Raw genomic sequence first — 21,162 nt, 5'->3', positions numbered from 1 at the left:
ATCTTGAAGATGTTTTCCAAAAAATAACAATTCATAATTTCTCAATTGTACCAATTCCTGCTGATATTAATATTTAATAGTTAAAATCCATTTAAAATATTTTATTAAATCTTATACAATTTATTGACCAAGAATACATATGAGAATATCCAAGAATATAAAATGAATAAATAAAATTAATGCAACTCAGTACTTAAAGCAAGGGAACAATATTAGGTCAGATTAAGGGTTTACTGGGCTATCTACAAACTATTGACAAACCAAGGATATAACAATGAAATATAAAGCCAACTGATTTTGGACATAAAGATTTAAAAATGTAAAAGCAAAATAAATGAATGGTGATGATCAAAATAATTAAGGAAAAAAAACAAAACCAAGAAACAAGACAAATCAAGAAAACTCTAAGATTAGATTCAGAGATTCTACACACGATTTTAACTTGGATACTTAAATTTAGGCAAGCAAAACACTGATTTAATAGAAAAATATTCTGATATGCATTGAAACAATTTCTTTAATTCTGTGGTCTGGAAAAAAATTAATATAAACTACATACAACTTAAAACCCTTAAAGGTAGAGACCTTGTTTTATTCACTAATGTACATAAGAGGTGCTTATCATAAAGCTAATTAGCACCTAGTAAGTCTTTAATACATGAGGGAAGAAAGTGAAAAATAACATATCTGAAATTTTAAATTAAATGCTACAATAATGCCAACACTTTTGTTTCCTAGACATGCAAAATTATAACTTCACCAGTAACATTTAAGAAAGTATATAGGAAGATAATTGTGCTTCATTAAGCAAATTGAAATACTGTTTTGAAACTGAGTGAAAAACATATTCTGAGCCATCTGTATATTACTTAAAGCTGTTCTTAAAATTAATGGGTAAACTTACAATGAACAGACTGTTGGATTTACCAAACAATATATAATTATTTGTATTAATGGTTATAAAGACTGTCTTTTCTCCTCCAAAAATTCAACACATGAAATATTATTTGGGATATCATGGCCAAAATCTTACTGTATAGTTTCTAGTTTCCTGGTGTACTTACTTATTTTAAAAGGCCTATTTAAAAAAAAATTTTTTTAATGTTTATTTATTATTGAGAGACAGAGACAGAGAGCATGAGCAGGGGAGGGGTAGAGAGAGGGGGAAACACAGAATCGGAAGTAGGCTCCAGGCTCTGAGCTGTCAGCACAGAGCCCAACGCAGGGCTCGAACTCAGAAACTGCGAGATCATGACCCGAGCTGAAGTTGGTCACTTAACCAACTGAGCCACCCAGGCACCCCATTAAAAGGTCTATTATCCCAGGCAATAATAGGAAATAAAAATCCTCAATTTTTTTCAGTTTTGAAAAATCATAAGTTATTGGTATATCCAGTGCTAGCATAAGGTAAATGTAATGAACAGCAAACTAAAAGGTGAATTAAAATATCCACTCTATCCATGACCTAAGCTTTCAATGAATCTTTTCTTCGGAAGGAAACTGTAAAAATAAATCTCCCTAGCATTTGCTTTGCTTGACAGCATAAATGAATAGCAAGCAAAGCAGCCATATGAGGTCCTTTATACAAAGCCTCAGAAACATGCACCTTTTGAATCACCGTGCGTGGCACACATTTTGTGCCCAATAAATATTTGGTGAATGAACTTTTCCAGTAGTGCTGGATTTGGCCAACCAAATTCTCACAGACTTTAATTTAGCAAGTATTTTGCAAGGAAGAGGGCAGACAGGATAAAGAAGTAGTTTGTGATTCAGGAAGAGAGCAAAGCTAATTGGCTCAGTATGAGTATGATCATGTGATCTACCAATCGACTGTCCTCCAGCAAGCCCATTTACAGAAACCTAAAAACAATCATCACTAGTTTGTGGGCTTCTGGTGTTGTGGAGGGTGAATGTGTAAAGTAGTGCCCTTCTCTAGAACTCTGTAATAAACTTGGTTGTTCCCTAGATTTTTTTTTCAGGTTTCACAAATCTTTCATAAAGTTATCTGTAGCATGTAAGTGTATGTATAAAGGGCCAGAGTACAGAAATTGGTGTGTGTGCATGTGGGGGGTGGAGGTCAGGGCCCTTATAATTGGCATTTATTCATTAACCAAATATTAAGCATCTACTGGTGTGTCAGGCATTGGTCTAGACATCATTTTCTCCACAAAACACCAGTGGAGAAAAACAAAACTTCTTGCCCTCCTGGAGTTTAACATTCTACTGGGGAAAAACAGGTAATAAGATAAACACGTAAGATCTGTAGAATGCCTGAAGGATAAAGTGGGAAAGGGGGACAGGGGACTCGCAGTTTCCAGAGCGGCCACGGAGGCCCCGAGATGACATCTGAGCAAAATCCTGAAGGTGAGGGAGCCAGCCCTATGTATACTTGGGGGAACGAGATTGGCACGGCGAATAGCAAGGGCAGAAGTCCTGCTGGCAAGGGGGTCAGAGCAGCCTCTCCCCCACCCCATCGCGCGCGGAATTTAGGCCACGGTCAAGACTGGCTTTTCCGCTGAGCTAGATGCAATGCCATTGCGGGGTCTAGAGGAAAGGAGTAACAAGAACTGATTTAGTCTCCCGAGTGATTTTTGAGGCAAATGGAATAACCCAGAGGCAGAATTTCCCTTTAAGCGTACTGGAACATATACAAATACATAAGCAATTCACGTATAATCTAAATTCATTAAAATAGAACACAAATTTCGTCCCGCCTGAGTAAAATTCGCTTACCTACTGCACTTTCTACTTGAACGAAAGCTCCCCCTTAATTTACACAAACGTAACAGAACTGCGGAACGATAAAGTTTGTTACAACAGGGGACCACAAGCATGGCACTGTACACAATCACACTGGGCTCCAGCCTCGTGCAGTACCTCACTGTTTCAAGTGTAAAGAGGAAAACGGCGTTGGAAAGTGGCTGGCCCCAGCACCCCCCCCCCGCTTGCCCACGACCCGCCGGCTGCCCGAGTCTGGGCTGGCGGCTCTCCCCGCGCGCCCGGCTCCACCCACACCTCGAGGGGGGCGCGGACCCGCGCGCTCCGGGCCCGCGGCCGGCCAGCTCCTCGTTCGCACAGCGTCGCCTACAGGCCTTTCTCCCGACAGTTAGGCAAGAACCAAGACCACCGCCAACAAAAAGACCAGAAAAAGACCGCGTATTTCCAGAAACCAAAGCATCACAACACGATTCCAATTCAATCCGGCCGGGAATCTTCTTCACCTCCAAGGGCTGCGTCCTTACTCCGCAGAAATAATGCAGAGACGGGCGTAGAGTCCGGCTCTCCAGAGGAGAGGTGTACGATACATCCATCCACCAGACTGCAGAGACACCATTTAAAAAATGCACCGTCGCCGTCGAAACGCGGGCGTCCTCTACCTGGTCGCCCCGAGCTCGGCTTCCTAAGCTAAAGACCACCAGCTGGGTTAGCGAGCCTGGCCTGCGAGCCGGTCCGGGCCTGAGCGCCCCTCACGCACAAGACCACCACCGAACTCGGGCCCCGCTCCGGTCGGCCTCCAGGAAAATAAAGACCGGGGAAAGCCGGCCCGTCCGTGCCGCAGCGAAAACGCCGCTCCGCAGGATCGACAATTAAAGGCAACATCCGCAGTCGCTCTGAGGAGGAGAAGGGCGCAAAGGACAGCGGCCGCCGCCTGCTGCCGGCCCCGGCCAGCCCGGGCGCGGGGTGGTGCGGCGCGGCGCGGTGCGGCGCGGCCGAGGACGCGAGCCCAAGTGGCGGCGGCAGCGGCGGTGGCGGAAGTGGAGTGGGGAAGAGGGGGTGGTTGTTAGTGTTTGGCGCCGGCGGAGGGAGTCATTCCTGCAGCTGCACTTCCGGTCGGCATTTTGTTCTGAGAGGGAGAGACGGAACGAGAGAGAGACACACACAGGGCTCCTTCCCCCCCCGCCCTCCCCCCCCTCCCTCCGTCGGTACCGACTCACCCGACACCACCAAGCCGCAGGGAGGGACGCCCCCGCCGACAGGAGGATTGGTTCCCGGGCCGGCGGCGATGCCCCCCCGGTAGCTCGGGCCCCTGGTCGGGTGTTTGTGAGTGTTTCTATGTGGGAGAAGGAGGAGGAGGAGGAAGAAGAAGCAGCGATTTGTCTTCTCGGCTGGTCTCCCCCCGGCTCTACATGTTCCCCGCACTGAGGAGACGGAAGAGGAGCCGTAGCCACCCCCCCTCCCGGCCCGGATTATAGTCTCTCGCCACAGCGGCCTCGGCCTCCCCTTGGATTCAGACGCCGATTCGCCCAGGTAAATTCCTGCTCTTTATTTCGGCGGCGGCGGCGGCGGCGGCGCCAGGTCCTCAGCGTCTCTCTTCCTCGCTCCCCTCCCCGCCGTTTCCTTAGCGGCCCCAGGTCTCCTCCACGGGCGAGTCTAGAGTTCGCTCCTCTCCGGTGGCAGCCGCCCTGGGTGGCGGTGGTTTTGTACTCTCTCCCGGCCGGCTCCGGTGGCGGGGACTGGGCTCCTGCCGGGCGGCCGGGGAGGCGTAGGCCCGGCGGAGAGTGCAGGCCGCGGGCCAGCGGAATCTACTTGAGCTCGGGGATTAGGAGAGCTCCGGGCTGAGCGGAGCTACTGCTGGTCGGTGACAGGCCTCGCCAGGGAGAAGAGCCGTAGCTAGTGAGGAGGCGGAAACAATACAACTAACAGCAAATGTGCCCTGTTCGTCCCCATATTTACAACTTTCCTGGTCCCGGAGTGGGGAACGTCCCAGTGAAACAAACAACCCCCCTTCTTCCCCCTGTGACCCCATGAAGGGAGGAAGTAGTTTCAGTTAGTGAGACAAATGTAAATACTCAGACACGGATCCAGTGGCAATTCGTGTCCTGTGTAAAACTTGTTTGGACATTAGAAAGTTAATAAAGACTCATTTTCATTTTTAAAGAATTAAATTGCCCACATGAATATTTAACGTAGAAAACCATAGTGTGGTAGACACTGCATATGCCCCCCCCCCCAAGAGTTTTTATGTTGTTGTTTGACAGTGTGTGTTGCACATGGACTTTTTATTCAAAGGCAAGTGTAAAGTACTTGACAGGTTTACCCTGCCACTTTAGATTTGTGTGCGTTATGTAAGGACAATTTTAAACGACTGTATATACAATTCTCAGGTACTTCCTGATCTAAGTGTGTAGAAGCATACAAAGAATATTATCTGTTTTGAGAATTTTACCGAGGTATAGGTAAAAGCAATTTTCTTTAAAAGCATAGAAATTAAGTTATGCTTACAATCCCAGGGAGGTTAAAAAAAAAAAAAATGTAGAAGGTGCCATCCTTTCATGTCAGGGCAGATCTTCTTGAGGTCCCAGGATTGTCATTGGCTGTTTGTGCCCATGATGTTTGACTGTGTAATGAGAGAGGTGTCATTTTAATAGGTCAAATGTATCTGTAAATGCTAGAGAAAAATATCAGTTCTGCCTTAACAAATTCTAGTTCATGAGTAAGTTACGTGTTCAGAGCTTATTTATGGAGGCGTTGGTCAGATAGGTTGGCATAAGGGAAGAACAATCCATTTAAAAGTCCTCAGCCATACAAATTGCCTAGAAAACTAAATGTTCCTGGTGTTAGACTATTTTGATACTTTGTCTCATATTCAGGGAAGGAAAACTTTCACTGCTTAGGATGAAGCAACACTGATCAACAAAGTCCCTTGTTTTACTAATGGGGGTTACATTGGTTAGAATTTTTTGTGTCTTGTTAAATTAGTCATTGTAGAATAAGTAACTTTTCTGAAGGTTATTTTTGAGTTTAGCCCTCTGCTTAAAATAAACTGTTCCACATTTCCCGCAAACGTATGGATAAATGTTAAAAAGAGTGAAGTTAATATAGCTGTCACGTACTAGGCATGTTTTTAATGCTATAAATCCGTGTAGTAGTCAGTAGCGTGTCCGTGATTTGTATTGGTCAGGGAGCAGTTTGAATTTTAAAAAGCCTGAAGCTCCTGCTGAGCCCCAATCCCGGCCTCCCTCCCTCCCACTAATCTCCCATTCCTGTCTTTGTGCTGCCTGCTCCTGTTAGACACTGTTTGCTACAGGGCCTCAGGCCTACACTGGGGGGGGGGGGGGGGGGGGGGCATGCCAATGGGGGCTTGTTGGGGAGAGGGAATACAGAAGGGAGGAACACTTCATATCTTAAACAGAGGGTTTGGGGGCCAGCGGCGGGGGGAGGGGGGGTGTGGATAAGGTTTTCAGTGTAAATGTTTGAAAGGCCCTTATATGAACCTGTGATGCCTTTACAACTTTTAGTTAAATAAAATACGGAGACATATGTCAAAGGATGAACATATTTCTACTAAAGGTAATGGAAAAGAGGAGTTCTGCTTGTTTAGTTTTCATCAACAGAAGCAACTTATTTTAGCGTTTTATAGTTAAGGGGAGCCTTCTTACACAGATGTTTGAATCAGTGTGTTAGATATGTTTATGTGATTGATTTTTTTCCTGTGACTTTGGAATTAAAATGAATTAGTTCTTACCAGATCTTATTTGACCAATTCTACATATTTAGTGTTCTGTAAGTAATATAGGTTGTGTGATATCTTTCATTAAAGTAGTATAAACATTTTAAAGTAAGTTGAAAATATTTGTTGTTTGGTCCAAACCAATTAAATAAGTTATTTTTAAAGGAAAAAACATTGTAAAGCTCGAACAAAACCTAACCTTGAACTTAAAATTTTTTGACAATTTAGTTGGAAGGAATAATAATTTGTATTTCCCTGGAGATTATGAATACTCTGCTCTACCTCCCCTGTATTGGTTGGGATAGTCGCTAGTGGCTATTTCTGTATTTCTGTTATTATCATTATTTTTTAATTTAGTGAAAGAAGACACTATAAGTGTTCCAGTAGGCTTGTAATGTTAGTTATATTATTTGGAGAAGTAATTCCTAGTATTTATTCAACAGTGTGGTTTATTGTTTCTCTCGAGTCTGTTGAGTTACAAATAACTTATAATAATTACTTGAAAAGAAAGCACTTCTGAAGTGGTGAAAGTCTAGTGAATCAAATTAACATTGAATATTAAATAATTATTTTTAGTGTTTTGAGAAGAGTACATAGGATGCTGCTTCTTGAAAGTCATTCAACAATTTGTTTACTGAAGTTATTGGAAAGCATTTTGAACCTGTGCTAGGGATCTTTATACTGCCCTCTTTAAGAAGTAAAAAGTTACATTTGAAGAAAGAAAGACTGTCTATTTGAGATTATTTTTGAGGATGAAAAGTGAAAGTTTTCACTTAGGATGATAGTAAACCAGGTTTTAGTTTTCTGCAGAGTGACCATTATTAAATTTCAAAAATACTGTGAGCAAAGTTATACCAATTCAGATATGTAATCCTCTTTATTGGGTGCCAGACTACCTAACTCAAACATGTGTTTTTTAAGACTTCCTATATTAATTTCATATTAATTCTTTGGTACCAGTCTCTCATCAGACTGCTGTAGAAACATTTGAACCCATCTATTTCATATTTTGACCTGCTCTATATTGATGTAAAAATTAATGACAGAGTAAATAAAAACTAGAGAGTTTGAATTTTATATGATTTTATTTAACTTTCTCCACCCCATTGCTTATTAGGACAAGGATCATTTATGAGTAATTCTGGAATTTTAAAATAAGATTTTAGTGTTATGTGAAGTGATTGGGAAGAATGAGGTAAATAAAAATTCCTTTTTGAGAAATGTAACTTCAGTGTTGTTGATCACATTTATTTGCTATAAAGTGAATAGGAAATTACTGACTAGGAACTTTATGGAAACCTGGTAATGAACTGTTTAGTTGAAGATGTTTACTTTAATATCCTGAACATATTAAATTGACTTTGCTGGTAATTTATGGTATTATATAGCCTTTAAAAATCATTTTAAAATATACTTTTTTAGCAAAGAGCAGTTGTTCTTTATAATTGCTCTTTGAATTTTTGAAATGGTTCTTTTTCAAGGTGACCTGAGTTCATTTTTAAATATTCCCATTTCTCTGTGAGAGAAGTGTTCGGCATCATTTCCATTTTTTGATGAAAATCTTGATACTTAGAGGCCATGTGATTTGTGTAGGTTCATGTAGTGAGTGAGAATAAGGGATTCCCTTACTCTTACAAGTTTGTTTATTAGATTATGTTGTTTTAACAAAAGTGTGCGCTCTGGTCACAAAGCTAGGTATTGCTATTGCTCAGTGTTGACACTGATATCTTATGTGGCTTTTTCAAGTATCTGAGTCCAGGGTGATTTTTCCTCTTCTTTTAGGGGAGCTATGATACCTGTCTCTTGGTTGTATTTTCCAGGTATGAAACTAGTACTTTTAAATTAGAAAGCCTGACCTTGTGGGTATGTTTGGTGTTTGAATGACTGAATTTATTTACATTATGTTTCTCCTAAAGAGTGTAAGTCAATTAACCATAGTTGTAGTAAACAATTCATAATTACTCCTGAAAGTTTTTTTTATAGCGTGGAATTTTAGTGTTTTCTAATTGGTTTAAAAGCAATTTTAAAAAGCAATTATCGTTGTAATTTTAAAAAGTATTTTATGTGCTTAGAATTTTTTGCCCAGGTAGATAGTAAAAAGTGATTATAGATATTTGTGTTGTACATTGTTTTGTTTGGTGTAAATCTAGAGTCCATTTTAATTGAGTTTTGTCAGATTGCCTTGTTTTAAGGCATATTTCTTTTTATTTCCAAAGTGATATTTTTAGGAGAGATTATTTCTTAATGCAACATTGCCAGCTAGATAAGATTTTGAGGGCTTATAATTTGCCAGAAATTGTGTTAAGTATGACTCTATAATATTACTTCATTTAAAATAATGAGCTTAGGAAATAGAAACTGTTATCCACAATTTATAGATGAAGTAATGGGGCTGGAAAGGTTAGAAAATTGCCCATTGTCTTATAATTAGTAAATGGTCAGTCTGATTTATATTTTTTCTCAAGAATTTAGGATTCCACATTTCTAGTTTTAGTAAAATCTTCCTATTTTTTGGTTAGTTAATTCACTACTTATAAGTCATATATGCAAGGAACTTGTGTAGTTGGGGCAAAGAACTAAAATATAATGCAGACTGTATATCCTATATAATATTTGAAATCAGATCTTTACCATCTTATATTTGTTAGGCAGTCTGTGTAATTTTTACTTCTTTTAAGTTTTTCATTTTTGAGTTGAAATTGTCATAGCATCTATTTTTAGAAAGGGAAAATTTGGCTTTAGAGAGTGATTTCATTTATAGAAATGTGTGTAATCAATTGTGTAGTAGATGAATGTATAAATCAGTATGACTGATAATTTTTAAAAACTCTAGCGTTTTATAGCAAAAGAATGTTAATCCTTTCAAAGTCATCAACTTGGGAAATTGTGTGCTTTTTCTAGAGCTTTTGCTATTACATACAATCTTAAGGGGGTTCCTTTAATGATAACCTTTGGAGCCTTTGTGATAGTCTTTTTTTTAATCCTTAATGGCAAATCTTTATCTTTAGGGGTAAATTTGAGTTTTAGAGACAGTAAAAGTAATTTAGAAGTTAGTTTAGGAGAACTTAGATTTAATAAGATCTTTTTTGTGTTAGGCACTATATTGAGTGGTTTACATTTATACGTAATGTTATTAGCGATATCCATGTACCATGAATTTTCTCAATTCTTCAAGGTATATGAATCTAGTTGTGTTTATTATTCTAAGAGAGTTGGGAAAACAGAGGTATAGAATGATTAAATGACTAGCCTAGGCTCCCATAGCTAACAAGTGGAAGAAAGCGGAGAAAGGACTCCAAGGTTGATGCTTTACCTATCACCCTTAACCACTACACTGTGTATCATGATTTGAACCTCCTAGCTGCCCGATGAGGTTAGCGATGTGTTCTTGTTTCACAGACAAGGAAATTGAGGCTCATCATGTTTAAGAACCTCGACCAGGGTGACAAATCTAGCAAGTGTTAGAGGTAGGACTCCAACCCAATGTGTCTAACTCTAAAACGTCTTTTAATTCTACCACCCTGCCTTTTCAAGATTTATAATACATTTCTTTTTTAAAGATTTACTTTTTAAGTAATCTCTACACCCAATGTGGGGCTCAAACTCACAGAGTTCAGATCAAGAGTCTCATGCTCTACCCACAGAGCCAGCCAGGTGTCCTTGTAATACATTTTTTTGATAAAAAGGATAGACTTGGTTATAAAGCAGTGACACTTTTTCTGTCACAAAGAGGAATTCTGAACTGTTTTGGTTAGTTATAGATGATTGATTATTTGATTACAGTCTTTTCTGTAAAATACCTTGTTAGTTTACACCTCGTGTAATGTACAAAATGTATATACACAAGTGTGCCTTTAAGAAGGATATTTATTTTTATTTTTAAAAAAAAAATTTTTTTTTTCAACGTTTATTTATTTTTGGGACAGAGAGAGACAGAGCATGAACGGGGGAGGGGCAGAGAGAGAGGGAGACACAGAATCGGAAACAGGCTCCAGGCTCTGAGCCATCAGCCCAGAGCCTGACGCGGGGCTCGAACTCCCGGACCGCGAGATCGTGACCTGGCTGAAGCCGGATGCTTAACCGACTGCGCCACCCAGGCGCCCCAAGAAGGATATTTATTTTTAAATATATGCAAGCTATATTTACAGAAATTGGTAAAATGGGAAAAGCCACTTTATTTTTATATTATTGTGATTAACTTATTTCTTCTAAAAATGTCAAGCATTAAAAAATATTACCAAGAGGAGCATCTGGGTGGCTCAGTCGGTTAAGCATCTGACTTGGTTTCGGGTCAGGTCATGATCTCATGGTTTCCTGAGTTTGAGCCCTGCGTCAGGCTCTGTGCTGAGAGGACAGACCCTGCTTGGTATTCTCCCTCTCTTTCTGTACCTCCCCTACTCATACTCTGTCTCTCTCAAAATAAATAAATAAACTTAAAAAAAGAATTCCCAAGGATACATCAAACCTCCAACATAGTTTATGTAACTAAATTATTTTGCCATCTTACGTGTGTGTCACATCGATTCACTTGAACATACCAAACCTTTAAAGTTTTCTTTTGTATAGATTTGTCCATTGGCAGAAGAAGGAAACATTTTCAGTATGTGAAACCATGGAATTAGTATCAGTTAATTTATTAAAAGTTTTTTGTACTTTTACCTCTCCTGAGAAATTCAGAAGCTGTGACACAATTTTGAAATATTCGATTCCTTTTTGTTGGAGTTATTTGAGTCACTTGTACTTCTCAGTCTTTTGGTCCTATGCTGATAATATGTGCACTTGTTTAAAGAATACTGTTTTTTAACTGGTCACTGATTCTAGATACCTTAAAAACTTACAGTGCTTGAAACACTAATGAATTATTACAATTTAAACTATAGTTGACTCTAAAAATATTAATCTTTATGATTTTATATTTAATTTTTTAATTTGCAAAACAAAAATTGTCCTTGAAATTAATCCTAATAAGTAAAATACATCACTGACTTTTCTCAACACTTCTACTTGGCAACCTTTTCAGGATTTTTAAACCTGCTTTTAGTTGTCTTTATCTGATAGCATTGTGGCTTGCCAGTTTCCACCAAAAGAAATTGATCATCTGAGTTAGGCTGTATGTAGTTTAGTTTTCCCTTGGTGATGACCAAATTGAAATTTTCTATGAGTATAAATTGGGCATAACTTCCCCCCTTTAAAATACTGTTCTTAAAAAACTGATACACATGACAGTTCCCCCCTCCCAACCCCCCACCCCCCCACCCCCCCCACCCCCGCCAAGGTTCTGCCCTATGCTTCAGAAAACTCTAAAGTTGAAAGTTGAAGTGTGATGCCCTAGAAGCTATTATCATTCTTTCCCCTTTGAGAAAAGAATTAAGAATGCAGTATTTATGCCATAACCCACCTTTGGGTTATCTTGAAAGACACACATGACATATGCTTTTTACTTAACTTTATTAAGCTAGCTTTTTACTTAACTTTATCAATCTTTTTCCTCTTTCCCTTTTCTTATGTGTTTCTTCCTTTCTGTGGCAGTGTCCTAAGCAAAAAATTTTTATAGCACAGTGAGTACAGGTGATGGTGTTGATGTGGCTAGTTCTGTAACATTTTCCTTGATGAAAACTTGAGCAGTTTGAAAGGCCTCAAATTCTGAGATTTTCATAAGTTCATAATGCTAGTGAGAAAGCATTGATATTAACTGTGAAAAAGTATATTTGTGCAGCATTCCTGCTTTCTTCTGTAGACTTGTGTTACTTCTCAAAACATCTACTTTCAGACCAGAAATTTCTCTTAAGGAGAAAAAGAAAGCATGCCTTTTTCATGGAAGTTTCTCTGGTTATTCCATGTCATAGCATTTGCTAGTTTATTACTTGTATCTCTTGGATAAAATTTGTTCCTGTGTCTGTCAGCCATAGTAAACCACCAGCTATATGAGAGCAAGGAGACTTGTATTATTTTTATCTTTATGTCTGTAGTACCATTACGGTGCTTTTCCTGTTTTGTAGATAATTCAATACGTTTTTGTTGAACAAATTAGAACGGAGCTATGTGATATTTCCTAAAGATACATTTCTAAATCTAAGATTAGTGAGTGGCAAGTATATGTTTATGCTAATCTTGAAATATAATTTCTTAGCTATATATGTGTTCTTAAGGCATCTTGCTTTTTGGGTAAGAATATTTTATTTACATACATCCTTAACAGTACACACATAACAAATTGTGTGTAAAAGTAAATCACAGAAAAACTTAAAACAGGGTTCCTTTTTTAATTGTTAGTAAGGATGGTAAAGTTATAGGAAGGGTTTTTTGTTTCAGTCCTTTGGACAATAGAATTGCGAGTAAGATACTGAGGGAAAGTATCCAAATACTTGTTTTAAACCCAAGGTTGATTTATTACAGTTTTAATTTTCTTTGTTAATTCTAATTTATGTATTGTGTGTAACAACAATGTAGATAAGTTACCTGTAATGAGAAATACATATCAGTATGTTAAAAATGTTATTCACATAAAATAGTGATATGATGACTGAAATTATTTTTAAATTTAAGTAAAGCTTATTGGAAGTGTGATTTACACAATAAAATTCACTGTTTTAGGTATACAGTTTGATGAGTTCTGACAAACATGTAGTCTTGCAATTTCTACCACACTCAAACAATGTTTTCATCACTTCAAAAAGTTGCCTTATGTCCTTTTGTAATCAGTTTCCTACTTCTGTTCCAGCTCCTGGTAACCGCATATAATTTTTGTCCTTATAGTTTTGTCTTTTCTAGAATGTTGTATAAAAGGAATCATACAGTATGTAGTCTTCTGTGGTAGGTTTCTTTCGCTTAGTAAAAGGCTTTTGAAATTCATCCGTGTCGTTGCATGTATTAGTAGTTGTTGGTGACTTCATTTTGAAATTGATTTAGAATACCCTTTACCTTTGGTACTACTGTCAAAAAAAATTAAACAACTTTAGATATTTTTCTCAGATTTTGCAGCTGCTTTATTATTTGATATAATTTTACTTGCCTATTTTTACCCCTTCAAAAAATTTGTAATTGACATTATTATTAAGTGGTATTTGTTTTTATTAGTTAATTCTATCATGTTGGATGTTCCACCAACCAGGTAAAATATGCAGTGCCCTCTTTTTCATCAAAATTAAGATAGGTAGTATCATGTATTTTGAACATATAGTACATAAAAACTAGAATAAGATATGAGGGATGGTACAATAATAACTCACCAAAAACTGAGTTTACATTTTACTGTAAGTTTAATGTTTGTTGTTTATACTAAAAATAGAGCATCGGTTATAGTGAAGAACAGTGGGTGCCTCTCTTTTAATGCCTCTCTTTTAAGTTAGAAGGTGCCTGGGTGGCACAGTTGGCTAAATATCCGATTCTTGATCTCGGCTCAGATCATGATCTCACAGTTTTGTGAGTTTGAGCCCCACGTTTTGTTCTGCACTGATGGTGAGGAGCTTGCTTGGGATTCTGTCTCTCTTCCTGTCTGCCCCTCTCCTGCTTGTGTGCTCGCTTGCGCGCGTGCGCTCTCTCTCTCTCTCTCTCTCTCTCTCTCTCAAAAATAAATAAATAAACATAAAAAAAAAAGAAGCAGTGTTGTTTACTGAAAGTTGGGGCAGATCATGAGAAAAGGGCCATTTTCTGGTCGTTTTATTTGACCACCTTTTTTGTTTTTCACCACTCCCTTTTTGAAACCTTTCTTTCCTTGGGTTCGGGATATCTGTCTCTTCTTTTTCTTCCCTTGTGTATTTAATATGTCATTTGTTGACTCTTGCTAGTTCTTCCTCCTCTGCCCACCCCTTAAATCTTGGTATTCCTGAGGTGGTTTTTTATATTCTTCATTCTGTTATCCCTTCCTGTTGATCTTATCTATTTATATGACTTTTTATATGCTTGTTACCTGTCTGCTGATGACTCAGGAATCTGCCTCCAGAATGATGTATTTTCCTGAGACAGATCCATCTGTCTAGGTACCTCCTAATGTCTTATAAATACTTTAAATTCAAAAGTATATAAATCTGAACTCATCCCTCAATTTTTCCCTACTCTCACCACTCTCCCCGCCCTCCAAAAGAAAAAAACTGTTCTTACAACTATGTGAAGTAGGTGAATGTTTCCATCATCAACTCAGTTCCCTAAATTGGAGATTTGGTGATAATGCTTCACCTTTCTCCTTTACTGTACCTTCAATCCAGTTGTCCATCCAGTTCTGACATTCATAACACCTCTGCATATCACTTGAATCCATCCCTCTTCTGTTTTAGATTCTTAGAGTAGGCATGTATATACAGCTTATCAGACAGAATAACTTCTCACATTCATTTTAAGAAGACTTAGAGGTAGTTGTGAAAGATGTATTTAGTTAGGGTATTTTTTTATATGCTTGGGCTTTGGTATTTAAAATTAAGGTGTAGGGGTGCCCGGCTGGTTTATTTAGAAGAGTGTGTGACTCTTGATCTCGGGGTTGTGAGTTCAAGCTCCACGGGTAGAGAGATGACCAAAAACAATTTAAAAAACTAAAATTAAGGTGTAATCTTTATTAACATTCATGCTTTATCGTCTAAATGAGACTGTCTTCTGTGCACATTTCCACTATATCTAAAAATCTAGGCTTCTGACGGACAACCCAGTATATATTGACTAGAACAGTTTATTTTTATTTATTTATTTTTTTTTCCAACGTTTATTTATTTTGGGGACAGAGAGAGACAGAGCATGAACGGGGGAGGGTCAGAGAGAGAGGGAGACACAGAATCGGAAACAGGCTCCAGGCTCTGAGCCATCAGCCCAGAGCCCGATGCGGGGCTCGAACTCACAGACCGTGAGATCGTGACCTGGGTGAAGCCGGATGCTTAACCGACTGCGCCACCCAGGCGCCCCCCATATTGACTAGAACAGTTTAAATGCCACCTTTATTCTTCCATACCTTATGTTTAGAGTAAAATAATTCATAAATGTGTATGTTTATTTTGATACTGTGTTGATGTGTTAAGGAGCAGAGTCAAGAGTTGAGAAGAAAATGGGACTGTAGGAGGAAAGGGTAAATGAGAACTTTTAAATTAACTTTACTGGGGAGCCTGGGTGGCTCAGTTGGTTAAGCGTCTGACTCTTGACTTTGGCTCAGGTCATGGTTGTCTGAGTTGTGAGATTGAGCACCTCATCAGGCTGTGTGCTGGGCATGGAGCCTGTTTAAGATTCTCTCTCCCTCTCCCCCTCTCCTGCTCAGGTTCTCTCCATCTCCTTCTCTCTTTTTAAAAAATATTTTTCCCCTATACTATAGAAACAAGTTCACTTGAATAACTTTCACTTTTATTGCAGATAACAATATTAAAGAAACAAATACAATAGGATATGATACCATTCGGTTGCTAGGCATTCAGACATTTTTAATGGCAAGAGTCAGATATAACTATATTACTTGCTTGTGAAGTTATTGCTGGTGGTTTTGTATAATTTACAATGTTTCTTCCTTAGAATAAGAAGTTGTCTCCTTCGTTCTCCATTTCAACAAAAGGATCTACTTAAGAGTTATTGGTTTAAATAACCCTGAGTATCTCTTTTGTGAAGGACACACTACAATGTGATGTTATTTTGAAAAACAGACATGTCTTCACTATATCCAGAGTTTATAACTAAAGAAATAATAGGTGCTATGTTGTGCTGTAGTGCTAATTACCATGTTTTTGAGAAAATGAGATCAATCAAAAAAAAAGGCAATTTACAAAGACTGACAGGAGAATCCTGTCTTTGAGTCTCTGGTACCTTGTACATTGTCAGCACTCAACAAACAATTGTTGAATAAATGAATTTGAATTATATTTCAGTTTGGGGATGTAGGACTAATTTGAGTGACAGAAGATGGGTGGGGTTTGTTAAACATTGAGTAAATTTGATGGAAGAAAGAAAACACAAAGCCCAGAAAAGGTGGGAAAACACTTAAAGCAAAGAATTGGTATAATTTAGTTAATTGCTTATATTTGGACAATTAGGTTTGCTTAGCTGGATAAGAGGAAAATCTGTATGCAGGTGGTTTGGATTCTTTCTACTATTATTCCTGTTTCAGATTTGCTTCTCGTTTCAAGTATTGCCTCTGTACTTCTGTCTTCATTGCTATGGGATAAATTTGTAGGCTCAAGGCTAAAATGACTTGCAAAAACCAATTGAGAGTTGGTGGGAAAGGGAGAGAAATATTATAGTTCTTCAGTCTTTTGCAGTTATTCAAGGTTTGTAGTGTATGTCAAAGTGTCATTGCATGTCTTCAGTATTCAGATGAAGGGGCATAAAAACTAGAATTTAAAATGACTTACAATTTGCAACAAGTTTGTTTGTGACTGACCTAGGATGAAATTCAGTATCTGAGTCTCTAATATGCTGTTAGGTGTTGAGCCATGCTGTTACCTACATGAATTATCATATGATTTTAGTGATTCTTTATAAAAACTTCATAGTGCAGCAATTCTCCATTCTCTTAGTTTTCTTGGAAACCAAAACCACTTATAGGTTTCTGGTATGTTAAGTAAGGCTAAATTGTGGAACTTAGAATGTAAAACCCTTTAAGAACTTCAAAGTTAAAGACTTCCCCCTTTTTTCCAATTATAGAAGCAATGTAGGAAAAAGCAACATGCTATTTGGAAAATAAGAAAAATATTTATAATCGCATATTTTATGTTTTTCCTACTAGTTTTTTAATAAAAATATATGAATATAATTTTAGTTAAATATGTATTCATGGTTTAAATTATACATACATAGACTTGTTTTGTCTTAAGGTTGTCTCATTAAGATTTTCCTAATTTCCTAATGGTGTTCGTAATTATTTAAAATTTTACCCCAGGGCTCTTGGCTGGCTCAGTCTGAGGACATGCGACAGTGGATCTTGGGATTGTGAGTTCGAACCCCCCATGGGGTGTAGAGATTATTTAAATAATAATAATTTTTTAGAAAGTTTAAAAAATGTTACCCAGTATTTTGTCAGAGAATGAACCATAATTTCCTAAGTCATTCTGTTGAACATTTTATTTGCTCTCACTTTTTTTCCTGTATAAAAATAAGACAGTGGAACATCTTTATATGTACTGCCCTCGTGCCCTTTGGGGAGTTTATTCACTTAGAGTTGTAATCTAATAAGTGGAAGTTGGGCCAAAAGGTTTGAACATTTTTATGGCTCTTAATATATATTTCCAAAAATAGTTTTACCTTTCCATAGTCAGTATTTTCATTCATGTTTTAATTCATTCAGTAAATGCATTTTTTTCATATAGATGCAAATTCCCTATTAAGATTATTCTTGGGTCATTTAACTGCTCCTCTTGCCCACTATTGTGGATGTGATCTTTTTTTTCCAAGATATTTTTGAACTCCTTGATGATGAAGGTCCTAAGCTTTTTCAAGCTGGATGTGTCATTTGGAGGTATTACATAGTGAAATTAGCATAGAATCTAATCTAAACTAGTTGCTAACCAAGTGACATTCAAGTCATTGAGCTCATTTCTTCAACTATAAGCTTAAGGGGTTATTGGGTGGTCTCAGGTTTTAGGATTTTTATGGATTAGTAAAAACACAAAGATATAAAAAAGGAATTTAGATAAATGAAAAAAAGGAGTAGTTCCTAGAGATACAGTTGTAGTTAAAAGATCATCAATCTTCTATTAGTAGAAAAAAAAAAAGGTAAGAAAATTTCTAGATTGGAATGTACTAGAAAGAAAAATAAATTTTTAGCTAGGTCCTAGTACTTACTCTTAATATTTGAAATAAGAAATATCTAATGTGATATGGACATGGCAATGATCTCATATTCACTTATTCATCAAACATTGAGCATTTCCTGTGTCTCAGGAACTATAAGATATTAGAGATGCTGAAATAAAAGATGCTAGCCTTGCCTTCAAGGATCTTAAAGTCTAATATAGACAGGTAAACAAAGATTATATTAGAATATCAAGATTCACAAAGAGAGCAGGACTGAGGGGGATCACCTAATTTAAAAAAAATTTTTTTTTTCAACGTTTATTTATTTTTGGGACAGAGAGAGACAGAGCATGAACGGGGGAAGGGCAGAGAGAGAGGGAGACACAGAATCGGAAACAGGCTCCCGGCTCTGAGCCATCAGCCCAGAGCCCGACGCGGGGCTCGAACTCACGGACCGCAAGATCGTGACCTGGCTGAAGTCGGACGCTTAACCGACTGTGCCACCCAGGCGCCCCGGATCACCTAATTTAGACTAGAGATGAGGTGTAAACTAAATTTTGAAAGTCATTAATTAGATTTAAGAGCCCGGGGCAACAGTTCCATTTTGGAAACTGCAGATGCTCAGATTATCGGAGTATGGGGCTGGAAAAGGAGCATGCCAAAAAGATTTGAAGCTACAGAGAGGGGCATAGTCCAGATTATGAAGGAATTGTATATGCCTTTACAAACTCTGCATTTTATTTTAAAGGCACTGGGGAATCAAGAAATTATTTAGTAATGAAGTATGTTTTGTATTTGAAAAATATTTTTTTGGCAGCAATGCAGAGATTAGATAGTGGGCAGAAAAAAGGAGGGTAGGGCTGCTATTTAGGAATTGATAAAGTCCTCAGTTAAGGTAGTGAGAATGTGGAGGAAGAAACTTATAAAAAATGTTAAGGAAATAGCCTGGATACAGTTTGGTATATTGGGTAATGGAGAATGAAAAGAGTTAAGGATGCTTCCTTGATTCTCAAGTTTCATGCTTGTGGGTTTTGGAATTTAGAAGTTCCGCTCACTAATGTTAAGAATAGAGGAGGAGAGGGGCGCCTGGGTGGCGCAGTCGGTTAAGCGTCCGACTTCAGCCAGGTCACGATCTCACGGTCCGTGAGTTCGAGCCCCGCGTCGGGCTCTGGGCTGATGGCTCAGAGCCTGGAGCCTGTTTCCGATTCTGTGTCTCCCTCTCTCTCTGCCCCTCCCCTGTTCATGCTCTGTCTCTCTCTCTGTCCCAAAAATAAATAAACGTTGAAAAAAAAAATTAAAAAAAAAAAAAAAGAATAGAGGAGGAGAAAGTTTTAAGTGGTAATGTGGAAAAAGGGAGGGAGGTGGTACACAATTTTTAGGCACAGTGACCTGTGGGACATTCAGTAAGGTGGATATGAGAGTCTAAACACTTCAGGTCTTCAGAGCTCAGAAGACATTAGTCTTTTCTTTGGCAAAGAACATAATTATGAATTGGTCAATTAGAGGATTATTCTCATGTGGAAGACATTTCTAAATCTATGTACACTCTTTAAATGGATATATAAAATTTAACTTCAAAACCATGTTGAGGTGACTCAGTTGGTTAAGTGTCCAACTTTGGCTCAGCTCATGATGTCACATGATCTCACAGCTTGTGAGTTCAAGCCCTGCATTTGGCTCTGTGCTAACAGCTTAGAGCCGGGAGCCTGCTTTGGATTCTGTGTGTGTGTGTGTCTCTCTCTCTCTCTCTCTCTCTGTGCCTCCCCTGCTCATGCTCTGTCTCTTTCTCAAAAATAAACATTAAAAAATTAAAAAAGAAAAAAGTTGAAAACCTTGGATTCCTTTATTATCTCAACTGAGAATATCCAATGTAATATTCATTTTATTATTATAGTTCTGGTATATACATACAAATTAGAATTAGCACAGTTTGTGTTTTTAGGTTTGTTTATTTTGAGAGAGAGTGAGGGACTATGTGAGCAGGGGAGGGGCAGAGAGAGGAGAGAGAGAATCCCAAGCAGGCTTCTTACTGTCAGCACAGAGCCCCATGCAGGGCTCAAACTCACGAACTGTGAGAGCCAAAATCAAGAGTTGGATGCTCAACCAACTGAGCCACCCAGGCTCCCTGAGCATTAATACATAGCTTTTAAAGCCAAAATAAGTTTTGCTGCCTATGAATAAGAATACAGTCTACCCAGAGAAAGACAAACAGCATATGATTTCACTTTTATGTGGAATCTAAAAAACAAAACAAATGAATAAACAAAAAACAGAAACAGAGTCATTATTAATATAGAGAATAAACTTACGGTTTCCAGAGAGGAGGGAAGTTGGGGGGATGGGTGAAATGAGTGAAAGGGAGTGGGAAATAACAAGCTTCCAGTTACAGAATGAATAAATCACAGGAATAAAAGGTACAGTATAGGGAATGGAGTCAATGGTATTATAATAGTGTTGTATGGAAACAGATGATAGCTATACTTGGGGTGAGCATAGCATAACGTATAACTTGTTAAACCTCTATATTGTATGTCTGAAACTAATGTAACATTGTGTGTCAACTATACTTCAATAATCTTTTAATTAAAAAAAGACAAAAAATATAGTCTATGAAACACTATCACTTTTCACATTCTATTTTTTTTTCCATATTATTTTGGGGAGAGTGCACGTGGGGGAGGGGCAGAGAGAGGGGGACAGAGGATCTGAAGCAGGCTCTGTGCTGACAGGCTGACAGCAGTAGCCCTGAGCCAGATGTGGGGCTTGAACTCCCGAAACACGAGATTATGACCTGAGCCGAAGTCAGACGCTCAACCAACAGAGCCAGCCAGGTGCCCCCACTTTTCACATTCTAGACAGAACGGGTTTTGAAAAATTTAGTGGTTTGGTCAAATTGTTGTAGGCATTAATGGTTATTTGAAAATGACTTTCTTCAAGGCTGACCTAGAAGATCTCTCCAGTCTTAAATCAGAGTTAAAAGAGGTATGGGTGATTTCTATGTGTTTTTGGTTTTG

At 38.3% G+C, this 21,162-nt stretch overlaps 1 protein-coding gene across 3 annotated transcripts in view; it reads left to right on the top strand.

Annotated features, from left to right (window-relative positions):
• Positions 1 to 4,116: 4,116 nt before the first annotated feature.
• Positions 4,117 to 21,162, top strand: part of NIPBL (NIPBL cohesin loading factor) — a 200,684-nt gene continuing 183,638 nt past the window's right edge. For 2 of the 3 annotated variants that reach the window (XM_047848778.1, XM_047848793.1), the window contains exon 1: positions 4,118 to 4,248. The gene's annotated coding sequence lies outside the window, so the exon portion shown is untranslated. Of the gene's footprint in view, positions 4,249 to 17,294; positions 17,345 to 21,162 lie in introns of all 3 variants that reach the window. The other variant, XM_047848786.1, reaches the window with a different exon arrangement.

This window comes from Prionailurus viverrinus, chromosome A1 (genome assembly GCF_022837055.1).
Source record: "Prionailurus viverrinus isolate Anna chromosome A1, UM_Priviv_1.0, whole genome shotgun sequence".
Taxonomy (NCBI): Eukaryota; Metazoa; Chordata; class Mammalia; order Carnivora; family Felidae; genus Prionailurus; species Prionailurus viverrinus.
This window is presented reverse-complemented; position numbering and strand designations above follow the sequence as displayed.